Source organism: Phragmites australis, chromosome 1 (assembly GCF_958298935.1).
Source record: "Phragmites australis chromosome 1, lpPhrAust1.1, whole genome shotgun sequence".
Classification (NCBI taxonomy): Eukaryota; Viridiplantae; Streptophyta; class Magnoliopsida; order Poales; family Poaceae; genus Phragmites; species Phragmites australis.
The window spans coordinates 46500741-46524330 of record NC_084921.1 but is presented as its reverse complement, the minus strand read 5'-3'; positions in this window follow the sequence as shown (position 1 = coordinate 46524330).

Sequence of the window (23590 nt, the reverse complement as noted above, 5' to 3'; positions counted from 1 at the left end):
AGGTGATTGTCTCGAGCTTGCTCCTGCGTGTCTTTTTCCTGTACTCTCTCTCTCTGTGTGTCTGCTGAAAAATAGAAAGGGGCAGATACTCTTGCCTCCAATTTTACATTACCTTAATTTTATGCATTGCAACATTCTCGCTAGCACGAAGTTGGGGAATTCGGAAGGAGGGAGGGCACGAGAGAAACATAAAGCAAATAAGATTCCGCGGCAACTAGGCGCACCGGCACCGAGATGTCTGCGTCAATGTTCCACTTCGCTTGCTAGTTTCACGGGGTCTGTTCCTTCACTTTTCTCCCCGCTTTTGCACTGCACACAGAGCTGCTGTAAAAGCTAGTGTTTTCTTGTTCGTCGGCCACGGGCTCGCAGCTCGCGCGCCATTGTCAAAAGGCTCGCGAGCCCCTCCCTCCGCTTTCCAGTTCTACTTAATATTATCAGCCTTTTCTGAAACAAAGCCCCGTTTCTGTCGTGGAGCCGGAGCAGCACTTAGTATTGAAAAGCTGATTATTCGACCTAACTTAGGAACCTTGAAAAGACATTCAATTGAAAATTCTGAAACACCAACGCATTGCCCAATATCATCAGTACACTGAACTGCTAAACGACAATCACCAAAACGTAGAAACAGTTTACGGGACGGGCTCCGGGCGGTCCTCCAGGCACGAGCAGTGCTACATCTAGTACAAAGCTTACCTGAACTTATGACCGACATGGCAGCCGCATGTTAATTCAGCAGCACATCGGGTTCTCTTGATTCACGGAAGCACGGAGTATTGTTCACTGATACGTAAGCTTTTAATAGCATTTCTGTAAGTACTTTAGACTAAGCATTAGTGTTTTGGCACCAACTCACACAAAGCACCCATAACCCACGTTGTGAAGACTGAAGAGCAACCGTTGCCGTACGCGATCTGCGTGACCTGCCGGGCGCGGTCGGTTCGTAGTTGGGACACAGCTTCCGCGCTTGGGGCAATCCGCGCAGCCGCGGCAGCGAGAGAAGCGTGGCGCGGTGGCGGGCTGGTAGCTGCCTGGTGAGGCACGGCGACCACGCGCAGGTGTGTCCGTGGCGACCACGCGCAGGTGTGTCCCGTCATTACATAGCAGCACGGCTCGGTTGCGGAATCATATCGAGCCGAGCAAACCGGCCGAGGGCAGTGTTGACGATTAAAATTGATATAGAGTGAAGAATTTCGGAGCCGTGAAATTTAATGGGTTGAAACATTCGGTTTTAGATTGGAAATATTCGGTTTTAGATTTCAACTTCTGGTTAAATTTTTATCGGAATATCCGGTTTTTGATTGGAACTTTTGGTTAAATAATTTTTGTCCAACCTGAGAACCTCATTTCAGAGAAGAATTGGATATTTCGGTATGGTTGGAATTTTCAGTTTAGGGCTCGAACTTCTGATTTAATTATTTAGTTCAAACTGAGAACCTTATTATAGGGGAATAGGATATTCTGTCATAATCGGAACTTCTGATTCGAGTTGGATATGAGATTTTAGAAAAAGATAGAGTCGGATTTGAACGAGAGTTTTGATAGATTTCGACTTAAAACGGGATAAGATCATCCCTCCCTATAAATATAAAGGACCATGACCAATTGAAGATGACCAACATCCAATCGAATTAATTCAATTTACTTTTATCTCTCTTTTATCCCTTTTATCCTAACTCGCTTTTCCAACCTACTTTGCTTCTTGTTCTTGATCTCTACGGTCAAGGATAAGCCGCTGGCCATTTACGCTCCGACGAAGTCCCTCCTGAGTGTGGGTGACGGTGAAGGCTCAACGGCGTAGTGCTACAGTGATGGTGCTGCCCACTGAGCACCCAGATCGGAACTTCCGATTGGGAGGCTGGAACTTTCAGTTTTTTCAGGGGAGCTCCAATTCGATTTGCACATGAGGTGCTCAATGTGTTTGGCGTGACAACTTTTTACGTCAACACACGCGACCCCACTGGGGATTGAAGTTTTTCGACTATCTCTTGGTCGAATTCTAAATCCCTAGACATGTCTACTTCAGAAATTAACAAAAATAACATCATCATGATGTCCTACGACGAGTTACCGAAAGAATCATATATGGTGATCGAAGTTGACTTGGAAAAACGTCAGCAACAGTTGCTCTTGCGCTATGTAAAGACTCGGCAAAGTGTGTTCAAGAAAGAAGATTCTCTACCGCTTGCTAATTAAACCACTAAGGTACTGACTAATGTAAGTGTTAAACCCTCTCCCTCGCATGAAGAAGTTGTTAGTATAATTGATCAATCTGTTGGTGTAACCATGACTAATAGTGTTGAAAAGATGGTTGATGCTACATTGGCTGAAAAGATTCGATCTTTAGTTTTACAAATTTATGAGGAACAAAATTTGAAGAAACCTAGAGGACATAATTTATATTTTGTCAAGGGAAAGAATCTAGGGTTCTTGCTAGTAATGTTAGTGCTTCAATTCTTCCTATCGTTGTTAATATGTTACCTAGTGTTTCTTATGTGCATTTGAGTAATCTAATGATGGCTGAACTAACATGGGTAATGTTGCACCTAATCATGTTTCTTCTTATGCTATTAAAACTGATGTGACACAAAACTTATGTCAAACACCATATGTTAGGCTCTATGCTTCGACTTCGGCTCAAGCTCACAAAGCCGAAAGTTATCCTAATGTGCAAACACATTTTTATCAAATCGTAGCATATATTGTTCCGCCTATACCACCATAAGGATCAAAAATCTCTTATAGGTCGATACTTGAACACAACTTTACTATACCACCTCCTATCACTTCTTATGTGCCGAATGTGCCTACACCGTCGCTTGAGCCAATAGCTAACACTAATCAGATTGTGACCAATTTCATCGAAATCATGCGAGAACAAAGAACCAATGTGCTAAGAGATCAATTCAATTTAGAGGTTAGGAAAAAAGCTCATGCATACCAAAAGCCATATCCTGAGCACTACGACATAATACCATATCCCTGTGGTTTTAAGGTTCCTGATTTTGTAAAATTTACCGGGGAGGATAATAGAACAACTAGGGAGCATGTTGGTTTATTTCTTGCACAATTAGGTGAAGCTAGTTCCAATGATGTGCTAAAAATTAGATTATTTCCTTTGCTATTATCTGGAACTGCTTTTATTTGGTTTACATCTTTTGCTCCTAATTCTGTATATATGTGGTCTCAATTAGAAGAAAAGTTCTATGAACATTTTAATAGTGTTGATACTGAGTTGAGGCTCTCACATTTAACATCGGTTAAACAAAAATATAATGAAACTGTTGCTAATTATGTTAAGAGGTTTAGAGATATAAAAAACCGATATTTTAACTTGACACTTTCAGAAAAGGATTTAACCGAATTAGCTTTTCGGGTTTGTTGTCTCTTCTTAAGGAAAAGCTAGAAGGTTATTATTTTCAGGATGTTAATCAAGTCTTGCAAAGAGCTCTAGCACAAGAAAGCCATGCCAAAGAATCTAGAAATTTTCAAAAATCGAATGATAAATCTAGAGTTGATCGTTCCAATGTTCACGTGCTTGAATATGAATCTGAAAATTCGGACAACGATAATAATGTTGACGTATGTGTGGCCGAATGGGCTTAGTCTTCTAAGTCTAAACCATTCGTTTGCTCTGCTCTTAAGCCAATATCTTCTAATAATCGGCAAAAAGAAATTAAATTTATTTTTGATGTAGCTAAGTGTGATAGATTTTTTTTATTACTTGCTACAAGAAAAAAAATTAAGCTATCTCATGGTCATGTAATTCCTCCATTAGAAGAATTAAAGGGGCGAGCTTATTTTAAATGGCATAATTCTTATTCTCATGCTATTAACGATTGTAATGTTTTTGATGGACAGATTCAATCGGCCATTAAGAAAGAATGATTGAAATATGCGGAGATGCAAATGGATAAGCAACCATTCTCAGTTCATGTGATTGATCTCTAAGACAAGAGTATTCTAATTGGCCAACTCAAATTGAATCAACTAAAGGGAAAAATATAATCGTTGGTGAAGAAAGACCTAACCTTTGGAAGAGAACAAAAATTTGCTAAGAGAAGTGATATTTGAGCAGACTCCCGTAGGCAAATTTCTCCATTTCATCTGGGATGGATAGCACCACGTGGGTCAGTTTTTGATAGAATATCACGTGCCATCCACGACTGATTGGGGCATAAAGACCAGTTTAGTGATGTTCAACATGTTAAAAATATGAAGAAAGTATACCAGGTCATGGAGGGTGGAGTTTATATTCAAAATTCAAATTCTAATGTTGATGAAAGAGGACCATTGCTGCTGATATTATTGAGATTAAATCAATGAAAATAGTGACCGAATATCTTGATAAAGGACCGATTGCTATTAGCAATAAATCGGTCAAGTCTGAAAATGTACCTACTGCTTTCCATATTGTTCAAAAGGCTAATAATTATGAAGCAAGTAGCAGCAAGCTGCTTCCTAAATATCTACAGTCGAGGTGGTGTCACTCCGTCTTTTCTCATACAAAAAGAGAAGATTAATGTGGCTTCACAAGCAAGAATTGATGGAACAAGTTGAAAAATTATGGGATGATGCTTTCAATGAAGTTAAACCTATGTAACTCATGAAGTAAATATGAAAACCAAAATTAGATACAGTGACAGCTCATACAATAGCCCCTTTACCAACAACAGCACCGGTGGTTATGCAAGAAGATAAGGAAGATGAGGAATTAGTTAATTATGCTGATTCGCCGGTGCATACTAATGATGCTTCACCTACCGAAAGTATGGATGTCAATATAGTTTTTATGTTACTTTTGGGATTTCATGCTATGGATGAAGGTGAAGTGGCTCAATTGGATTTTGGGCAAAAAGAAGCTATTTTTAAGAAGCCAAACGAGACTGATCGGTATTTGAAACCATTATATGTTAAAGGCCATATTAATGGGAAGTCGATTTCAAGAATGCTTGTTGATGGTGGAACTGCAATAAATTTGATGCCTTATTCAATTTTCAAGAAGCTTGGTAAAAGTGATAATGAGTTAATGAAGATCAATTTGATGTTCAATGGATTTGCGGGTGATTCTAATGTGACCAAAGGTGTTATCTATATGGAACTTACTATTGGAAGCAAGACGTTATCCATCACTTTTTTTTTTGTCGTGGAGACACAAGGTAACTATAGTGTGATTCTTGGATGCGATTGGATTCAGGCAAATAATTGTGTTCCTTCTACCTTACACCAATTTTTAATTCAATGGGTGGATGATTATGTGGAAATTATAGATGCGGATACTTTGGCCATTGTTGCTTTGGCCGATGCTTCAGTTGAAAGGAGATATGGCAATGCTAAGTGCTTATCGGGTCTTGATCTTTCTGATTATGATTTTCTTAGCGTCTCCAAGGATGGATTTGTACTCGTGGTTGTAAAGCCGACTTGTGATAATCAACTCAATAATGTAATATATCAATGAGTAGATATAAGAATTTAGAATGGGTTCAAAAGCGTAAGAGCAATATTAGTCACATAAGAACGATATTTGTGAAGGCATTGAAGATTTAGATGAGTTAGATAAGTTAGGTCAAGATTTCTCATTGGTCGATCCATTAGAAGAGGTTGACATAGGTAATGATAATATTCTTAGGCTGATGTTTGTAAACAAAAACATGGAAGCCGATTGTAAGGCTAAAGTAACCGAGTTGCTTAAAGGATACGTTGATTGTTTTGCTTAGGAATATTATGAGGTGCCGGGACTTGACTGAGAGTTGGTGGAACATCAGTTGCCTATTAAAGTGGGATTTAGGCCTAATAAGCAGCCACCTAGGAGATTCAATCCTAATATTTATGATCGGGTTAAAGAAGAAATAGAACAAATGTTGAAAGCTGGATTTATAAGACCTTGCAGGTATGCGGATTGGATTTCTAACATCATCCCGGTTGAGAAGAAGAGTAGCAGTAAGTTGCGAGTTTGTATTGATTTTAGAGATTTAAATAAAACTACTCCTAAAGATGAATATACTATGCCTATAGACGAAATGTTAATTAATGATGCTTCAGGACATATAAGTTTTCTTGATGATAATGTTGGTTATAATCAAATTTTTATGGCCGAGGAAGATATGAATCAATGTATATATTATGACCACAATTTGATTACATATCTTATTATTTTTAACTCTAAATCAAGTGCTTCTTGTGTCTAAAATATTTATGTCGGATGGGGATATACAGAATCCAACCACCGTGCATGGTCCCATCCCGTCCCACCTCTGATACGAGGCCCCTCCTCAGATCTGGCTCCATCCACGGTATAAGATGAGCCTACAAACATGGAGCTAGACCAGATGAGAGGCGGTAGCCTGAGTGCGTACCTGAACATGGATCAGCTTGAGTTGGAGACAGCCGCTGAGGCTGCACAGGGCACGAACGAAGATGATGCTCCGAAGGGTCAGATTGATCTTGATGCTGATGCTCCAGAGGGTGACGAGATGACAAGAGAAGAGAGGAGTGGACGAGGTCCCAACATGATGCTTGAGGGATGTTTCATCATCACGGAGGTCAATTCAGTCAGGGAGCCCACAAGATCTAAAGTTGTTCTGGGCCGTTCAAGATAGCAATCGGGTGTCTAGTGAGGGACCATGTTATAATCACATATAAAAGTTGGAGAGGCAGACGAGACGACATGATAACATCAAGGATCAAATGTGGGGCAAGTTGGTAGCAAAGTTTGAATACCCTGAAGGATGCAACATGGCCAAAGCGAAGAGTCGTGCCTTATCAACGATGACCATCGCGTTCAGGAATTTCAAGGGTAAGCTGTGGAGAAATTATTACTTGGTGGGTCGGACATTGAAATGAGATGATTATCCAACGGTGAACCATTTTGGAACAATTTTATAAAGCACATGCGGTCGGAGGAAATGCAACGACTAAGTGAGGCAAATAAGGCCAATTCACACAAGAATGTGTACCCCCACAAAACTGGCTCACGTGGGTACGTGAGGAAATACGATGAGTGGGAAGAGATTGAAGAACAAGTAACCTGCAGTAGTGCCACACCTGAGATGGCTGACTGTCACATCCCCAAATTCTTAATCACGCAATTAAGCATAATCATACTTTTTAAGCGTTATGTTTAATATTGCGTAATTATAATTCGGAATTTTTATGCAATTCGTATGAAATCATTTGGATGAGAGAAGGAAATTCGGGAGAGAAAATGATTAAATTCGCAGCGAAAACGGACACTTTTCACTTACATGTGGGCCCCACATGTGGCTCCACCCTCCAACTACTTAAATGGGCAGCCCACCTACTCTCTCTCTCTCTTCTCCTCACTCTCCCTCACGTCCCCACCCGAGCTCCCTCTTCCTCTCACTCCCCTCTCAAGCCCTCTCTCAATTTCTTCCAAAATCTGAGCTCTAGAGAAGGATTGGAGGTATGCATATGGTACCATTGCATTCTAGAGTTCATAAGCTACTCATCCATCCAACTCATTTTTGTTTTCTCGAAAGATTCAAGCTGAATTTGATGTCTTTTGGTGTTCATGGTTGAAGCACAAGAAACACTGGAGTTCTTCGATTTCCCTCCATTTCCTCCACTCCTCAACGGTCATCCAGCTCCATAAGCATCTTGAGTAAGTCTCTTAGGCTTCCCATGGCAAGAATTCGTGGTTTGGTTGATTAATTTCAAGTTTTAGAAAAGTTCATGAGTTCTTGAGGTTTTGGACCAAAATGAGGATTTAGATGAGTTTTGAGCTAGGAATTGAGTTACTAGGTTGATGAATGGATTCTAGACTCCTTAATCCATCCCAAACAAGTTCCTATGTAGAGTTCTCGTGGTTGGTTCGGTTGTATGGTTCGGATATGTGGTTGTGGTTCGGATATGTGGGAGGTGGTCGAGATGGCACTTGTTATACATTGATACTAATGTAGCTTCAGTTTCATATGATCAGTTGATAGTTGTAGGGTAATTTCATATATGTTGATTAAGTTAGTTTCTCACACATATGTCTATGTTACTTATCGCATATGTTTTACTTAACCTTGTGGCCTATTCTTGCTAACAGCTCAATACATAATCCTTGGAGTCGGAATATTATATACCCATATTGTGTAAGACTTGCGAGTACCTTCATACTCAGGGTGCTGCTCTTAAATTGATGCAGGTTCACAGGTTAGCGAGGAGGGGGCGGTATTTGGCTACTTTGTGCCTGCCGATCAGGGTGGCGGGCAGGAGTAGCACACTCTACTCTGAACTCAGTGTTCTGGTATGGAGCCTAAGGGCATGTGGCTTTATATCTTTTTGTTGTATAGCTTTTAGTCTTCCGCTGATTAGTCCTTTTGCTGGTTAGGAGTTGAGCAGGTTTTAGTCTCGTCCTAGCTCTATTTTGCTGTAAATTGTGATAACTTGTTGCATGCTTAAGAGCTTGTAATATATTGTTAATTACTTACTCTTTATTAAGCTATGTTGTGATATACTATGTTGGAGGTATGTGTTCCGATCCTTGGGCACAAAACACGTGCCGGGACTACCGAAATGGTATTCAGGTTAATCATCGAGGTTGGATTATAAATAATGATCCTCCTGATGATTAATTTGAATACTGTTTGGACGGTTCCTCACAGTGTGGTATCAGAGCCTGATTTAATTAAGTAGCCTAAACACAATTAGAACGTTATTTAGTAAGTGTGTCAAACCCACTAAGCAACTAACTAAAGTTTACTTATGCATTTTCCTGTCAATATGTATGAATCTGCTATATTATGCCCCTAAGTATAACGTATGTGGTTGTGATGTTTGATGGGGTGAGATGCATTTGAGCAAGATACGTGTAGTTCAGAAGCGAGCATACTTTCATATTTCATTGCTCATTTTGCATCATACCTTTGGACATGCATTTTCATTAGTATATAATATACGGATCCAAGTAAGCGAGATCTGACATAGGAAAATAGTATTAGTTGGAGTTGAGTTTCAATTCTGTCGTCATTTTAGCATTGGTTCTGTTTGATTCCAGGGCCTCTCACTCCCTCATAGCTACGAGATATACCTGGCGGCACGGGCTGAAAGTCAGTGCCACCACTTCACCATATGTCATCGATGCACCCGAGGCCAAGATTCTAGTGAGTCAGTGTGTGCCCAGAGCGTCAGTCATTATCAGTGAGGCGCACTTTGGTGCAAACTTGCTGGTGATGGACTCAAAGGGGATATATGTCATTTTGGGAATGAACTAGCTCACCAAAAATGAAGCTATTATGGATTGTGCTCAGCGGACAGTTACTCTAAGTGGTCCGTCTGGCACCCGAATTCAATTGAAGCTTGAGGGTGTCAATCATTGTCTCTTTGCTTTGAAGGCTGTCCCCACCGTAGACCTATTGAGTATTCCTGTAGTGTGGGAATTCCCGGATGTCTTTCTGGATGAATTGCCAGGAATGCCGCCTGATCGGGCAGTTGAGTTCTCAATTGATCTCATGCCTGGAGCGGCTCCAATTTCCAAGAAATCTTACAAGATGTCGTCAGTTGAGCTAGTTGAGCTGAAGAAGCAGCTTCAGGAATTGCTATCCAAGTGATTCATTCATCTGAGCTCCTCACCCTGGGGATGTTCGGTACTCTTTGTGAAGAAGAAAGATGATACCCTATGGATATGTGTTGATTACCGTCCGTTGAATGAGGTCACTATCAAGAACAAATATCATCTCCCTAGGATTGATATTTTATTTGATCAACTGACCGGAGCCCGAGTCTTCTCCAAGATCGACTTGAGATTGGACTATCATCAAATCAAGGTCCGACCGGAGGATATCCCAAAGACGGCTTTCTCGACTCGCTACGGGCTATATGAATTTACCGTCATGTCCTTCGGATTGACGAATGCGCCAGCATTCTTAATGTATTTGATGAACACGGTGTTCATGGAGGAATTGAATAAGTTTGTCGTGATTTTCATCGACGACATTCTCATATACTCCAAGACTGATGCAGAGCATGTTGAGCACCCCCGTATTGTTCTTGGCCGGCTCACAGATCATCAACTCTATACCAAGTTCAGCAAATGTGAGTTCTGGCTCAGGGAGATGGCATTTCTGGGGCATGTTCAGTCAGAGAACGGTGTTGCAGTGGGCCCAAGCAAGGTGCAGGATGTGCTCAATTGGGTTCAGCCCAAGAATGTCACTGATATCCGGAGTTTTCTCGGACTCACGAGCTACTACCGCCGGTTCATCGAGAATTTCTCCAAGATTGCCAAGCTGATGACTGAGTTGTTGATGCAAGGCAATGCTTTTGAGTGGTCGAGGGACTGTGAGACAGCTTTCCAGACTTTGAAAAAATTGCTCACGACCGTTCCAGTCCTTGCTCAGCCTGATGTGAACAAGGGCTTCGATGTCTATTGCGATGCTTCTCGCATGGGCCTCGGATGTTTCCTTATGCAAGAAGGTAGGATTGTCGCTTACGCCTCACGACAGGTGAAGCGCCATGAGGAGAATTATCCGACACATGATTTTAGAGCTGGCTGCAGTCGTGCACGCTCTGAAGATCTGGCATCATTATCTGATGGGGAACTTGTGCCGTATCTATACGGGTCACAAGAGTTTGAAGTACATTTTCACTCAAAATGATCTGAACACGAGGTAGCGAAGATGGCTCAAGTTGATCAAAGATTATGAGCTAGAGGTGCACTCCCACCCCGGCAAGGCAAATGTGGTCATCAATGCTTTGAGTCGGAGAGCTCATTGCCATTGTCTTACAGTCTCGCCTGGGGGCTTCACACTGTGTGATGAGTTCCACCGGCTTGGGCTCGAGATGATCACGGATGGATTCGTTGCCAACCTGGAGATCAAATCCACTCTTCTATATGGGATCAAGGTAGCTCAGAAGAATGACAAAGGCATGGCCCGAATCCGCGAGAAGGTGAAGATCGGCCAGGCCTTATGCTTTTCTGAAGACAAGCAGGGCATTCTGTGGTTTGGGAACCGTCTCGTGGTTCCGAAGATTGAGGCTTTGAGGAAGAAGATTCTTGATGAGGCTCATGACTCGTTGCTGTCTATTCATCCTGGCAGCACAAAGATGTATCAAGACTTAAAGCCCTGCTTCTGGTGGACTCGCATGAAGTGAGAAATTGCTCGGTATGTGTCTGAGTGCGATGTCTGTCGGCGAGTGAAGGCCGAGCATCTCAGGCCCACTGGTACACTCCAGCCCTTGCCCATTCTTTCCTGGAAGTGGGAGGAAATTGGAATGGATTTCATTACCGGCTTGCCGAAGACCTCGAATGGGTACGACTCTATATAGGTGATTGTGGACCGATTGACGAAGTCCGCTCATTTCTTGCACATCAAGACCACATTTTCGGCCAAGCAATATGCGGAGTTGTACCTCACTAGGATAGTTTGCCTTCATGGTATTCCAAAGAAGATCATTTCTGATCGAGGCACATAATTCACTTCTCATTTCTGGAGGAGTTTCCAAGAGGCTATGGAAACCTAGCTTTTTCATAGCACAACATATCATCCTTAGACAGACGGTCAAACTGAGCGGGTGAATCAGATTCTTGAAGATATGCTCTGTGCGTGTGTTCACACTTATGGAAAGAGGTGGGACATATGCTTGCCGTTCGCAGAGTTCTCCTACAACAACAGCTTCCAAGTGAGCATCGAGATGTCGCCGTTTAAAGCTCTTTATGGCCGAAGATGCCGAATGCCGTTGAATTGGTCCGAATCTGGTGAACGGGCCTTTCTAGGTCCGGATTTGGTCAAGGAGGCGGAAGATCATGTTCTGAATATCCATAAGAGTCTTCTCATGGCTCAATCCTGGCAAAAGAACTATGCGGATCGTCACCGCCGAGACCTCGAGTTCGCAATTGGAGATCAGGTGTATCTCAAGGTTTCACCGCTCAAGAGTGTTCACCGATTCCAAGTTCGAGGCAAGTTAGTGCCTCGATATGTGGGACCATTCCAAATTGTTGCTTGACGTGGAGAGGTGGCATATCAACTGGACTTGCCTCCGTCCCTCTCCGTCGTGCATGATGTCTTCCACGTGTCGCAACTTAAGAAATACCTCCGAGTTCCAACTGAGGTCGTTGATGTTGCACCTTAAGAGTTGTAGCCGAATCTTATATATTGTGAGCGACCTATCCGGATATTGGATGTAGCGGAACGCAAAACTCGGCGTCATTCCATAAAATTCATCAAAGTCCAATGGAGCAACCACATCGACGATGAGGCAACTTGGGAGCGTGAGGATAAAATCGACTTTGAGTATCCCGAGCTCTTTGCGAGCTTGTAAGCATTGTGTGAGTTTTGTACAATTGGGACCTCTTGCATGTTTTTGCTCGTCGCTATGTTGAATAAAAGCATTACATTGGGTTCCATCACTCACCGCGTGATAGTATCCACAGCACGGTACCTCTCACAACATGGTTTCTAGACTTATCGCGCTCTTCCCCGACCCGTGCCGAATCTCGGGGCGAGATTCCTTTTAAGGGGTGGAGGTTTGTCACGTCCCCAAATTCTTAATCACGCAATTAAGCATAATCATGCTTTTTAAGCGTTATGTTTATTATTGCGTAATTATAATTCGGAATATTTATGCAATTCGTATGAAATCATTTGGATGAGAGAAGGAAATCCGGGAGAGAAAAGGATTAAATTCGCTGCGAAAACATACACTTTTCACTTACATGTGGGCCCCACATGTGGCCCCACCCTCCAACTACTTAAATGGGCAGCCCACCTACTCTCTCTCTCCCCCCCCCCCTCTCGACTCTCCCTCACGTCCCCACCCGATCTCCCTCTCCCTCTCACTCCCCTCTCAAGCCCTCTCTCCATTTCTTCCAAAATTCAAGCTCTAGAGAAGGATTGGAGGTATGAATGTGGTACCATTGCATTCTAGAGCTCATAAGCTACTCATCCATCCAATTCATTTTCGTTTTCTTGAAAGATTCAAGTTGGATTTGATGTCTTTTGGTGTTCATGGTTGAAACACAAGAAACAACGGAGTTTTCGATTTCCCTCCATTTCCTCCACTCCTCAACGGTCACTCAGTTCCACAAGCATCTTGAGTAAGTCTCTTAGGCTTTCCATGGCAAGAATTCGTGGTTTGGTTGATCGATTTCAAGTTTTAGCAAAGTTCATGAGTTCTTGAGGTTTTGGACCAAAATGAGGATTTAGATGAGTTTTGAGCTAGGAATCGAGTTACTAGGTTGATGAATGGATTCTAGACACCTTAATCCATCCCAAACAAGTTCCTATGTAGTTTGGAAATGATCACATTTTGATTTGGCAAGTTTTTCCCCAAATCTGGAGAGTTTTGGGAAATGCGGAGTATACGCATAAAAGTGCTGATAGTCCGCACATGTGCGGAGGTTCCGCACTAGAGTGCAGAGGGTCCGCACTTTCTAGAAAAATGGTATTTTGAATTGTATTCAAGATTTTCCTATGTTTAAGCTGCAAAGTTAGTCTAGAACCTTTGGTATGGTATATGCGCAGGTGTATGTAGCATAGATTCAAATTTGGAGTTGAATCGATCGATGAATCGTCAAAAGACACATTTTCAGCCATGTCCGGAGTATCCGAAGAAAAGTCCAGATAGTCCAGAGTTTGCCTGAGTTGCGCAAATGTCTGGATGTTTCGCATAATTTTGGGGATAGTCCGCATATGTCCGGAGGTTCGCACTTTCAGCAACTTTTCAAATTGGTTTGAGTCCCAATTTTGTTCTAGCTCGCATATTTGAACTTTTAACATGTTTTGCGCATCCTATGGTTTAAAATTGATGAATTATGCTTATGTATGTATGCATATTTAGTGAGTTAGTGTCGGGTACCAATGGGTAGAACATATGCCGATTGCATTCTTCTACTTTGAATACTTGTGTATTTACATTCCTTGTAGCCTTGATGTGTTGTCAATGTCTAGGTATGAGTTGGAATTATATGCTTAGCCATGCTTAAGTCATTCTGTAGAAGTCGAACGACGGCGCGTCCCGTTGTTCGCGAGCATAGGACCTCCTTATGGTTACATACACTTGTTGAGGTGGTGATGGTTGTATGAGTGGTGAGTATAAGACGAGATGTGGGCGGTGCTAGGATGATGTTTTGTCCTGCTCAGATGTGGAGTTCCCCTGGGTAGGCCGGTAGAGGAAGACCGGACACCGTAGACCGCTTGCATCATTTAAGGCCGATCATTGGGGTAGTTGGTTTTAGCACTTACCTTACTCACCACATGCCGATCTAATGGTAAGGCGAGCCGAATACCTTCGCAACTGTGGCTTTGTGGGGCCTGAACATCGACGATGTGAGCGGGCGGGCTTGTAAGTGGTACTAGTTTGCTCCAAGAGTAGTTCTAGTACTGCCGCGCCGAACAATGCATGCCGCACATGGTTGGGGCTGGTTGGGAAAGGTTGACACGGGTACCCCCCTTTTGTGCACTTTAGCGAGTGGCACAAGCCGTATGGTCCCCAAGTCATGTGGGTCCAGGAGTATCTCCTTGCTTGGTGTATAAACAGTTTGAACTACCGCGCTCTCGGTCATGAGCATGCTATTGTTTCATTTGCACCCGGTCGTAGAGTTCTCGTGGTTGGTTCGGTTGTATGGTTTGGATATGTGGTTTGTGGTTCGGATATGTGGGAGGTGCCCTTAAGTTGATGCAGGTTCACAGGTCAGCGAGGAGGGGGCGGTGTTTGGCTACTTTGTGCCTGCAGATCAGGGTGGCGGGCAGAAGTAGCACACTCTACTCCGAACTCAATGTTCTGGTATGGAGCCTAAGGGCATGTGGCTCTATATCCTTTTGTTGTATATCTTTTAGTCTTCCGCTGATTAGTTCTTTTGCTGGTTAGGAGTTGAGCAGATTTTAGTCTCCTCCTAGCTCTCTTTTGCTGTAAATTGTGATAACTTGTTGCATGCTTAAGAACTTGCAATATAATGTCAATTACTTGCTCTTTATTAAGCTATGTTGTGATGTAATATGTTGGAGGCATGTGTTCCGATCCTTGGGCACAAAACACGTGTCGGGACTACCGGAATGGTATTCGGGTTAATCGTCGAGGTTGGATTATGAATAATGATCCTCCTGATGATTAATTTGAATACTGTTTGGACGGTTCCTCATACTGACTAGATTGAACAAGCAAAGCACTATCTGTACGCGAGAGGGGTGACTTTGTCGGCATATGACAACCTAATCTTCAAAAGCGACAGAGACCATGAAGCTACGCAAATAATTGCAGATGCTCACGTCTAGTCTTCCCAAGTCTCTTTCAGGCCAGAAAGGGAGAAAGACCAGTTAACCTTGGCACTAGGAACCAAGGAGAACCCATGTCGCACCAGAGGCAAGGGTGTGGTTCCTTGGAAAGAGGGATTCCCGGAAGCCGATGACAGTTACAGGAGTCGGAAGAGAAGGAGAAAATAAATAGAAGAACTGCTGGTTGTAGTACGACAAGATTGACATGGATTACCCCGGAGAGATGGGTTCCAAGAGGCTCGGATCAAACGTGGGTGGCTTTGTTCTGTGGCACAAACGCTACATAGTGTTTGAAGATGAGACAGATGAGTTGTCTGATGCGGAATCGGACTCACCACACATAAGATCTCTAACTCCTCCACGGTTGTTGCCACCACCACTATCACCAAGAAGAGACCCAACTACTCCATGGTCGCCGTCACTGCCATCATCACCCAGAAGAGAGCCAACTCCTCCCTTACGCAAGTTGCCACCAAGGGAGCCAACTCCTCCCCCTCCGAAGTCAGCACCACCACCACTAAGAGAGCCAACTCCTGTCCCTCTGAAGTCAGCTCCACCATCACCAAGAGATGTCAACTCATCCCCCTCCAAAGTTGACAACATGTGCACAATCTAAGAATTTGAGTTCATCTCAGAAGTCGGCTTCATCCCAGAAGCAAAGGGCACCTAAGAAGGTGGTAGCACCTGAGAAGTTACCTTATGAACAAACACCAGAGAAAACCAAAGCGACAGTGGACGCCAGTATCAAGAAATTATTTAAAAAGCCAGAGCCTGAGAGGAAAATACCAATCCGTGTAGAAACACAGAAGTTTTTCTTGAAGATGGCCACACCTATTGAGCGTAAGAGTAAATTAGACTACGCGCGCATCAAAAGTAAGAAATACTTGAAGGAGTCTTCTATAAAAAAGATACGATAAGAACAGAATTTAGAAAGATTCTTTAAAGATGCCAAAATGACAAAAGAGCAATTTATATATGAGTTCTTGCCACCAAAAGTAGCCAAGAGATGGCAATTTAAGCTGGGTGAACTATTGGTCACACCTAACATGTGGGATAAACTAACATATCAACTTTAGAAATTCCATGTGTGGTACATGAAAGAGTTGAGCGAGGGTAAACAAATGGTCGAGGCCAAAATCAAGGATTGAGATTTCCTCCACGGGGACACCACTATTCATATATTATTCGAGAAAATGATCAAGTGTACCAACAAGATGCCCTCGACGTGTCTATCTTGAGTTGTTGGACTCTATAAGTGTCATATACATGTAATTCATAGTATAAATTCATATATCATTGGATTGAATGTCTTAACTTATTCCTTATGTAGAATGGAGGTACAGAGATGCAGGACGTAGGGCATCGATGATGTGGGATTCATCGACCCACATCATGTAAATCCGACAATGATGCAATCCGATCCAAAACGAATCGAGAACTATGCATTGAAGTGTATTCTAGAGCTACAACTGAAGAAATACATACTTTTACCCTACCACTGTGGGTATGTATTTTTCTCTATGTATGTTATACTCTTTTGAGTAATGCATCGTTAGAAATTAGGATAAACTAACCTATGATGGCCTATGTATAGTTATCACTGGATCCTCCTTGTCATCCAGCCAAACATTAGCGAGATTGTTGTCTATAACTCACAAAATAATCCAAAAGAAGCCTACCAACCAGTCATTGACTTGCTACAAAGGTAAAACCCGACAATTTTGATATTGCTCTTGTAATATTTGATTTGATTGAATATAAGTCTAATTACGGTAATAATCACACACATATAGAATATATACATGATACATCAAGAAGAGTGTTAGACATCGACCATTCGCAAAAACATGAATAGTCCGATATGACTTTCCTTGTAGGAAGCAAGGACCGAGTAATAATTTATATGGTTTTTATGTAATGGAATTCATGCACGGATTCAACGGAGACACATCGTACCAAGTGACCGATATTGAGGTATACGACATACATCTTGATGACTAATTTTCAGGTCCGATACGTGTTCATAAGGATTTATTTCTTCAATTCTTGTAATTGCAGCTCCTCGAGCTATCCAGAGATTGACTCTTGTCTGTTGAAATCATAGCACTTCAAGAATAATTTGTTGGGTTCATCGATGACTAAATCATTAGTCCAACTGGTGAATTTCATGAAAATTAGCTCGTCTCTCTTGTTACCTTCATCCAACAAGAAAGGGTAGAGTTCAGACCCTTCGATTAACAAGAAATCTTAAACTCATTGTCCTTGTTGTAATAAAATTTGACATATATGCGGTGTATATATACTGTGATAAGACATGATGTTTTATAACTTAAATTTATATGCTTGTTTATATATGATGCGATCAAACTTAACGTCTTATGAATTAAATTTATATGTACGTGTCTATAAATATATCGTATATTATTGGTGGTAATGGCCAAAATATGAAAATAGGCACGATATTGGTGGCAACCGCTAGGGTTTGAAAAGGGCGGGAAAAAACCTATCAATGTCGGTTGGTTTTTACACCTATTAGTGCTAGTTGGTTCATGAACCGACACTGATAGGTGTACTATCAGTACCGGTTAGTTTCATGAACTAGCACTGATGTTAATTTTCAGTGTCGGTTTCAAACCCGACACTAGTAGTTAGTGACTATCAGTGTTGATTCATCAACGGGGGTTCAAGACCCACCACTGATAGCGATTTTAAATCATCACTGATGTTCTGTTCTCACGTAGCGTGGGTTGGTTCAAAGTGACCAATTGCCACATAACAGTTCTATAATATGTAATAAAATGAGCTATAATAAAGTAAAAGACTAACCTTTAAAATGGGTTTGAGTCGATCTATTTGCATCACCAATTGGGCGAGACATGGACAGCGAGGATCCCGCATTTGTTACTAGTTTGGTAGGTTTAACTTTTAACTTTTCTACTACTCCCCTAAAGCAATCAAGCATGTAAGCATCATGCATGGGACATGTTCTGAAGAATTATCTAGATTGACAACACAGAGTTGATGCCACAAGACCTATCATAAAAGTAGTTTCATAACATATAGTAATTCTTTTTAAAATTATATTTTTTATAGAATTTGGTCATCAAAGTATTATGTTTTAGGTCATATTGATGTTCTACATTACCCTTTTCTGGTTTTAAACGACTTGTAATTTTTTGTTCTGATTAAAATGACTTACATTTGGAAAGCAAAGAATAAACATCTCTACTAATTATAATGGTATGTGGCTCTCCTCTGTTGTATTCGAGAAGAAAAATAACTAATATTTAAAGAAAGAAGGAACAAATACTTCTCACGGCAAAGGCTGCGAAAGTGTAGTGTTTTCACGTTAGCCGTAGGCATGAGAAATGCCAAAAGGGCTGGAGAACCATCATTGCTTTCAAGTTTTAGGGCATGTACAACGCAACGTGCTTAGATATAAGTAAGGAGAGAGAGAATATTGCCACATCATTAAGCACACGTTAAAAGTTGTTGTCTCTAATACAAACCGGTGCTTAAACAGGCTCAACTATCCCGTTAACGCACTTTAAGCAAACTTAAGCTATTTCTCTCTATAAGCACCTGGCCATACGGATTCTCTTATATAAGCAGTGTCTAAACACCTCCATTCGTACAAATCCTTACTCTTTTTGGGTGTTACAACATTCAGAAACCACAGTTTTAAAAATATGAGGTGTCAAATACCAACGTTTGTGAATACACCAGAATTTAGGAAACCACGAGGGTTTGGTATTTGCAGTATTTAGCATAGTTTTTGGTTTAAACCAAATAGCTATTTTTTTAGGGAAAATCTAGACTCTTAAACGAATTAGCTATTAGCCTAACTAGCTACTATGTTTATTATTGGAAAAAATAAACAAGCTAGATATACATGGACGAAAGGCATCAAATATGATTTTTTTTTTTACTTTATTAGCTTTTGAATGTGACAAGATGTATTTCGATCGGAAGAATACGGAAGGGCCTTCTTTCATGCATTCGCAAAACAATACTCATACGTGTTCTGGGTACGAGTATTATATAGGCTAGTTTAGCTCAATCTTATCAACTCATACATGAAACATGGATGCATGCGTGCGCAACGAACAAGGCATGAACCTGAATTTTATTTTGTACCAAGCCTCACGGCGAAGTGCTGCACGGCGAGCACCGAAAGTTTGCGAGGCAGAGCTCCGTTTTAAGAAAAGAAGTTGTGAATGGTTTTTTAAAAACTCCAAAAATACTATACTATGGTATTAAACATACTACGGCTTATAAAACTACAATGTTTCTCGTACCCAAAACACGTCAAAGTTTTTGATATCACGGCATTTTCAGAAAACCATGGTATTACCCTATAAATAAAAAACACTTCAATTCGTATCTGAACAGGTCCTAGACATTTTTGCGTACATTGCCTTTGTGAGCAAGCTCCGTTTCTTTCGTCAACTGGGAGCAGCACTTGGCATGAAAAGGCCGATTAGGAACCTTAGGCCATGCGCGACGCCATGAGTTGGCAGGACGCCTATCGTGAGTTACGTGTTTGGTTTGCCACGGTGGAGCTTGTCACAGGGGAACGTGAGCGCTTGCGGGTGGTGTTGCTGCTCGAGCAAGCGTTTGACATTTCGAGTGTCCATGTGGAGTTGGGCAGTACTGTCCAGCAGGGGAATTTTTTTTTTGTCGGAGCACGTGGTGTTCATTGTGGTAACTGATTCTTAAAGGGACTCTTGTTTCGTGAAACTATTTAAGCATCTGTTATTTCCGTTCTCTTTTAGATATTATTTTAGTATTTAGTATACAGAATAAGATTATAATAAATTTCACTACGTAAAAAATAGACAAAAGAGACACAAAATAAGTCACGGGTCATCTTAGATCAGTCATAGTTATGATCTGTCACCTATTACAACTCATAAATGATAAGTCATCCTACCCAGTCATTGGTGATGGGTCACAACTTAATTCGTCACCAATAACTAACTCATCAGTGACGGATCATCCTAGCTAGTTATTAGTGACGGGTCAAGTTATGACCCGTCACCAATAACTTAATTAATACATAGGGCTATCATTTTATGTATTGTGTGTATATATACCTCTAGGTATTCATATGCTTAAGTTTATGTAGATATATACACACAACATTTATAGTTGTTTTTATAGATATACATGATCGATATATAGAGCTATAATTTTATGTGGTGTAAAAGTACATGTATTCCTGGTTTACACCATGTGTGTGTATATGTATAGTAGTATAAATATATACTCATATATATATGTGTATTCTATGTTATTTTTCTCTACTCATCAGGGGTGTATATATATATATAATATACAGTCTCAGGAATATATATATATATATATGTATGTATGTATGTATGTATGTATATGATGCTAAAAAATTTATTTTTCTTTTACTTTTCTCTTATTTTTTCTCACCTCAGCAGCACTAGAATATGAATTATTCTACAATTTTGCATAAGTTTGATGTAAGAGGTGGCGACTATGGATACAAACGCGTGTTCTAAAAACGGTGCAAAGACTTTCGGGGGCGAGAACTCAATCTTCCAAGCCGTTTTTGGCCTCAAAAAATTTGCCGAAACCTACATTGTAGATGTTTGTAGGGTAAAAAAAATCGTCAAAATCGAAGTCTCTATACAAAAGTTATGTCATTTTTACTAAAAACACTCTGGATCAATATTTCAGGAAAAACGTCATCGGTGACCGGTCATAACTGTAACCCATCAGTTACGACCCGTTACCTATGACCTTTGACCATGAAGGTTAAAAGGATAGCATATCCAGTTTCTATCACAAACATATGATAGTTGAGGTGGTAAGAGAGTCGCACGCAAGTTCCTGGGTGCGGATTTGAGTCCAATGAAATGCAAAGACCGAAATATTTTTTGAAAATGATATGAATTGAGCATATGCGATGGGCTATGTACTAGGGTAGCTCTCAGGTGAAAAATATATTTTTTTGGACTTTTTCGTGTCAAAAAATAGAAAAAACGTTCATCAGTCATAAGTGATGGGTCACAACTGTGGCCCGTCACTTATAACTTGTAATAAGTGATGGGTCATAGTTATGACGCGTCACTTATAATCTTAATAAGTGACGAGTTAAATTTTGACTCGTCACCGATGACATCATTAGTGACAGGTCCTTACCCATCACTTATGATTTGTCATCAATGACGTGTTTGGGGTGACGGGACACCCGTCGCCCATAACGATTATAACCTGTTACTTTTGAGCTTTTTTCACGTAGAGTTCTTTTATGTATGACATATTTACCCCTTTTCATTTCTCTCACATTCAATCAATAGCATATAAGATATAAATCCACCACACTCATTAAATTTAAACTCTACTTTTTAATAGGCTTTAATATAAGTATTATAGTAACACACCACATTAAAAATATAAAACGATATCTATTTAAGAACAAAATAAAATTCCTAAAATGATATGTATTTTAGAATGGATGTAGTATTAAACAGTTTTTTCTGATTGAAGGTTAAGGCTCTTATGTACACGCTTCATAACATACTCTTTATTCTCTCTTCTTAAGCATCAATCTAAGTATCTTTGCATTGTACTGCCCTTAGAAGACATTCAATCAGATTGCAAAATCCCAAAACACCTTAAAAAAATGCCAACGCATTTGCAGATTGCAAATCCCAAAACATTTGCCTTTGCCCACGATCACAAGCACTGAACTCATCATCAACCAGAGTCCATAGGGATAAACCGAAATCAGTTTACACCGTGGGAGAAGCGATCGGCTCGACGCCGCCCGCAGCCCAACCTTTCAGTGTCTCGTTTACCAACCAACCGCCCGTTTAAGGGACTGTGTTATTTGGTGCACACGTGCTAGTACAGTAACTAATAATTTTTTATTTTTGAAAAGTTCTTCCCTCCGCAACATTCTTTTTGGAAAGTTTTTAAAAAAGTTATCAAAATAAGTTTTCTAAATAAATTTTCCGAATAAGTTTTTCAAAAAAAAATTAACGAGAAAAGTTTTGAAGAAAAGTTTCCCAAAAAAAATCCAAAAATGGAAAATAGGCCTGTCAAAAAGACGGTGTGAGCAGAGCAACGCGAGCATGTGAAAAAAGATTTCTGTGTTTCAAGCCCATATTAATCACCGGGGAATAACATATCGCCCACTGAAATCCGTTCCATAGGATACTGGATTCTGACACAGGCTCACCTAACATCATGCTCAGGTGCCAACCATCGCCCACATCGTGAAGCGTTGCCATACGTGAGGTGCTGTCGGTTGGGTGCTTGGGGCAACGCTGGCCACTCTTGCAACATGCCCCGGATACTCTAAAAGCCAATCTACAAGATCATCGAACCCTAAAAATTTTTAGCACCCTAAATTAATGTTATAACTGAACAAACACCAAACAGAAAGATAAATATATTATCACACTAACAAAAATTAAACATCCTAACAAAACGAGAAATCAGCCTTGATCATACATTCATACCATAATGAGAAAGATATAAACACAACTAAAAGACAATAATAAGTAGAGGTGATTTATGAAAAATTTGTGTTGATACCTATCCTACATGCTTAACATCACTCAAGGCGTATCTAGAAAAATACCAAGGGTGTGTTTAAAAATTTCAGCAAGTGAATTACTTTAACAAACTATTGAGCTACAGTTGATTAAATATTTATCTTTAATAAATATAATAAGCTGAGTAGCTTGACGATAACTGAAAAACATAATTAAACATGACAAAACATGAAAAAAAAATAACAACAACTACATACTATCATCCACTAGCTATGATTCACCATATCAGTTTCATCCAATATGATATTTAGAACTTCTTTACAATATAAGAATGACATCAAGCAATTAAAGTAAAGACTTCCATATGTATGCATATGATATGTTATTTATCACTTTTACCTCTCCGCATGTAACATAAGGGTGTGCGTTATACTTCTCCACGAAAAATATACGGCATTATGCTGATACAATCGTGGCCATAAGGTGATGACATAAATTCCAATTCTTGAGATGCATATGTAACAACATAACTTCCAACATTGCACGTTATAATAAATGAACAACTTCAAAACGACAAATCTCGCTTATTTCACTTCTTAATTCAAGAATTCGAGTAAACATCAGAAAAATAAATATTAAGGTAACAAGATCAAGCACAATCAAATGATATAATTTTCAACATAGGCATATATGTCATGCTTTGCATACGAGTAATATAAACAATTGCAAGAGAGAAAACCTAACCCACTTCCTTTACCTCTTAATGCAGGGAAAATCATCCAACCTTAAAAAGACGAAAAGTAAGTAACATATTCTCATTTCAATTAATAAATTATTAGTAAG